This window comes from Callospermophilus lateralis, unplaced genomic scaffold (assembly GCF_048772815.1).
Source record: "Callospermophilus lateralis isolate mCalLat2 unplaced genomic scaffold, mCalLat2.hap1 Scaffold_44, whole genome shotgun sequence".
Lineage (NCBI taxonomy): Eukaryota > Metazoa > Chordata > Mammalia > Rodentia > Sciuridae > Callospermophilus > Callospermophilus lateralis.
Genome location: NW_027514389.1, coordinates 1,094,132 through 1,099,083, shown reverse-complemented (window position 1 = coordinate 1,099,083; position 4,952 = coordinate 1,094,132). Strand labels below are relative to the sequence as shown.

The 4,952-nt window shown below is 39.7% G+C and overlaps 1 pseudogene; it reads left to right on the top strand.

The window, feature by feature from the left end:
- Positions 1–595: 595 nt before the first annotated feature.
- On the top strand, positions 596–1,470 carry LOC143389196 (small ribosomal subunit protein uS2 pseudogene; annotated as a pseudogene).
- Positions 1,471–4,952: the final 3,482 nt, after the last annotated feature.

Genomic DNA, 4,952 nt, shown 5'->3' with positions numbered 1-4,952 from the left:
ATCTTGGTGGGATGGTCAGAGATGGTCTCTTTCATCTGAAAGATGAGAAATGTGTAAACAAGAACACAGAGATCTGCAGTGGAATGGAGCTTGGCTTTTTCCAGGAATGGAAGGAAATCCACAGTGACTGAGGCTCATGGGACAAGATGGAGAATCACGCAGCATGGAACTGGAGAAGTTGTGGCTTTCAACAATAATATCCTTCAATAACCCAACTCTCTTACTCCTCCTTAAAGTTTTGATCCATGGTTGCCAGAGATTCAGAGGGACTTGAAGAGGGTGCACAAAAAGAATGGGGAGTTTTTAGGGCAAACTCAATTCTGTATAATCCTATAATGGTGGATACTCAACATTGTGCTTTTGACACTACGTACCGAACTGTACAAACAACAGAAAGAATGAACGTTAATGAAAACTATAAAGTTTAGTTAATAAAAATAAGTCAATACTGGGACCTTTATATTGACCTAGTAATTATAAAACATGTACTACACTTGATGTAAGATGCAAATGGCAGCTTTCCACGCTACCGAGGGAGGGATCCATATGGCGTAGTTCTTGATTCCCGTCATAATTTTAAAGGGAAACTATCACAATGTCCGGAGCCCTTGATATCCTGCAAATGAAGGAGGAGGATGTCATCAAATTCCTTGCAGCAGGAACCCACTTAGGTGGCACCAACCTTGATTTCCAGATGGAACAGTATATCTGCAAAAGGAAAAGTGATGGCATCTACATCATAAATCTGAAGAGGACCTGGGAGAAGCTTCTGCTGGCAGCTTGGGCCATTGTTGCCATTGAAAACCCTGCTGATGTCCTCTAGGAATACTGGCCAGTGGGCTGTGCTGAAGTTTGCTGCTGCCACTGGAGCCACCCCTATTGCTGGCCACTTCACTCCTGGAACCTTCACTAGCTAGATCCAGGCAGCTTTCCGGGAACCATGTCTTCTGGTGATTACTGATCCCAGGGCTGACCACCAGCCTCTAACAGAAGCGTCCTATGTCAATCTGTCTACCATTGTTTTGTGTAACACAGACTCTCCTCTGCCCTATGTGGACATTGCCATTCCATGCAACAACAAGGTAGCTCACTCTGTGGGTCTGATGTGGTGGATGCTGGCCCGAGAAGTTCTGCACATGCGTGGCACCATTTCCCGTGAGCACTATAGGAGGTTATGCCTGATTTGTACTTCTACAGAGATCCTGAAGAGATTGAAAAGGAAGAGCAGGCTGCTGCTGAAAAGGCTGTGACCAAGAAGGAATTTCAGGATGAATGGACTGCTTCAGCTCCTGAGTTCACTGCTACTCAACCTGAGGTTGCAGATTGGTCCGAAGGTGTGCAGGTGCCCTCTGTGCCTATCCAACAGTTCCCAACTGAAGACTGGAGTGCCCAGCCAGCCACTGAAGACTGGTCTGCAGCTCCCACTGCTCAGGCCACTGGTAGGTAGGAACAACCACTGAGTGGTCTTGAGCTGTTCTGCAGACACGTATTAATAAGCAAGATGGAAATAAGGAGAATAAGCACCAATTTACAGAGAATAAACACCAATTTCTAAAAAACAAAAAAACAAAACAAAACAAAACAAAAAGATGCAAATGGCAGGGAAAGTTATGGGGAGGTGGTGTAGAAATACGGGAATTCTGTGTGGTATGTTCAATTCTCTATAAATCTAAAACTGTTCTAAAAATCAAGTCTATAAAATAAACAATAGAAAAAATTTGATCCAATGTCCTGTGTTCCTCAGTGCCAACACTGTCCCTTGTCTTATACAGCATTGTGCGTATCAGGTCCACCCAAGTCAGCATGCAGGGGATGCTGAGGTACACTCCTATCCTAGGACAGGGCCTCTCCAAAGCCATCTTCTTTGTGGGCTGAAGACAGCCTTATACTCACAGTTATTTCTTATTGGTTCATAGGATCACCTTGCTCTAGATTTATTAGACAAGAGAGAATTTTGGAGATCACCAGAAAGTAACTTAAGACTCATTCAGTAAGCATTCAATCCAATTTGGAATAGATTCCGGTACTTCACCACACATGGGTGAAAGCATGAGATGTGAGCAAAGAAAAAGCATAATGTCAGTCTCATATACTCAAATTTCATTAGGAAAAATATGATGTCAAGTTTGCTTAGAATCATATCTTTGGAGCCTAGCAGGATGACTGGTACATGGCAGGTATTAAAATCACATTTGCAATATGAATGAATAAATGGCCGATTTCAGGGCTGGGGGAGGAAAGGAACAAGATAAGCCTGGACTACCCTGTGATAACAGAGAGTAAGGTAATGATCAAAGAATCCACGGATATATCAGAAGGATACAGAACTCGGCCCCAAAGTTTTGCCCTGGCTAAATGTTGGAAAGTTTTAAGCACCAAAATAAATAAGGACATAAAGCATTGAATAAAAGAGGAATCTATTGAGTCCACACTGATAATAATTAGATAACAAATAAAATGGGTAATGGGAGGGCTCTTCTTTACAGGATAATTCAGATAGATAAATGTAGACGGAGTAATGGAGTTAGAAATTTGCCATTTTTGCAAGTATTATAGTGAAGATTGATTCAGGCAAGGATCAGCAGTGGATGCTAAATCTAGGGAGAAGACTGTGATGAAAAGCAGAATATTTATATGTTCTTAATATGACTACTTAGATTGCTTATCAGTTGTTATTATAAATGCCAACTAATGACATAATTTAGAATAAATGTAACATAAATGCAATATGTAATTTTAGACTGGATTCTGCACTGGAAGAAAAAGCAAAGTGTTATAAAGGATTTTATTAGAACAATTAATCACACGGGAATATGGATTTCTTTGATAAATGGTATGAAATCAATGATAAATCTCTTGAACTTGAGAATTATACTATGGTTACATAAAAGAAGGACCTTCTTCTTAGGTAACACACACTTAAATGGTAAAGGATAAAAAAGCATAATATATGCAACCTATTCTAAAGACATCCAGAAGGGAAATATGATGCATAACACACATCCAGAGAAAGAAAAAAGATTAAACAATACTGCAAAGGTTAACATCTAGGTATCTGTGCAAAGAGTATTAGGTTCTATATTATTTCTGTAACTTTTCTGTGTATTTGAAATTATTTCAAAATAAAAAGCTCATGAAATATTATAGCAACATAAAACAAAACAAAAATACAGTCCAAGAGGGTACTAAGGAAGTCCTACAGCAGGTCAAATCATGGGAGGACTTTTGACCAGGGAAGAAGGAGAGGGCAAGAAAGACTTTTAGTCAAAAAAAAAGTGGCAAAACAAATAATTAAGAGACTACTGTCTGAGCAGAAATACTGAAAAGGGTAAGCATAGGTGTAAGAAGAGTCTCATGTAGCTAAAGTATAGGAATTTTTAGAGATAAATCAATAGTGTTAATTTAGAGAGCATTGTGGGAATCTCTCCAAAATGTCTAAGTACAGGTTATCAAGTACAAATTCAAACAACATTATAAACAATATACAAAGTTTGAATAAATGATAAAATACAGTGAGGGCCCTTAGGGAAGATTTTTTTTAAAGTATGATTTTAGAGAAGAAAAGATTATTTCTAAGCCTTTCTCAATCTAAATAAAAACCAATGAAATGGAAAATTTAAATATGCTGCTTGAATATTTAATTATAAAAACTGAAATTCTAATGTGTGGCTGAGAAAAAGCCGGGGCAGGAGGTTGTTCAGGGGCAAGTCATTACAGTGAGCTTTGGACCCAATTCATATTCCTTCAACATTTCTATTTTAAACTGCTAGTTTTTAAATTGTTGAAAAATTATTTGAGAAGGTCTGCATTTTCTAATCATGGGCTGTTCTTTCTTTCCTCAAGGTACTTCAGCCTGCTCGATCAAACCTTTATTCAGCTTTCAAATGAAAAACTGATTCTCATCTCAAGGCTCACCTCTTTTAAGCTGGGAGCTATTTGGTTGCATGCAAAATACCCTGGGCAGCAGCTGCACAGTGCTCCTCAATGTTCTAGGCGAGGTACTCAGTCAGGCTGGCCCTTGTGGGAGTCATCAATTGACCCAGGGGGAGACTGTTGAGCCAACTCAAAGGCAGCTGTAGGGTTGAGGGAGCGAAGGCTGGCACAGAGGCCAGGAGGCTTAGCCCCCCAAGAGGAGGTAATTGGCAGCACTGTGTTTCACTGGAGTGAAGTGGGTATAAGCCGGATTAGAAAAGGTAAAAGAGAGAACTGAAGGAAAGAAATTTAGGGTTACAGGTGTGAACTCTTGGCCAAGGAGAATTACTTAACCAAAAGAACAAGGTTCAGAGGAGAAGTCATCAAAGTCCAAGGAGGCACCAGGGGATATAGCACTCTCCTGGGATGCAGTTCAGAGCTGGGGCAGGATGAGAGTAAGGGGCTTGGCAGTGCAGCCAGACAAGGGGGTTGAAAATGAAGGTATAAAAAAAGCAACCGATTATGAGACAGAGTTCGGAAAATCGGACCTGGAGAACTTGGATCCAACAGAGTGTAATAAGAAGGGCATTTAAATCCATATGTCAGAGTGGTTAATGGATTAGAAGCTGTGAAAAGTACAAGGGGGACAAGGATAAAAGAGGCAAGACTGTTACTAAAGAAAAAGGAACAGAGAGAGGCTTCCAGGAAGAAATATTTTATGTTAAAAACAGTCACTAAGCCAACAAAAGGAGCTCAGCACAATGTTCTTTTATAGGTGCCAATAAGATTTGTTATTAAAAAAGTTTTAATCATAAAATATTTGCTTCATAAAAAGGCTATGTTTAATATACATGTAAAATATAAAGCATAATAATACAATGAATACCCATAAAGCTACCACCCTACCTAAGAAGCAGAATGTTTTAGTGAGCTTTTTCTTTCCTGTGACTAAGGGACTTGACCAGAACAACTGTAGAGGAGGAAAAGTTTATTTAGGGGCTCATGGTTTCAGAAGTCTCAGTCCATAGACAGCAGGCTCC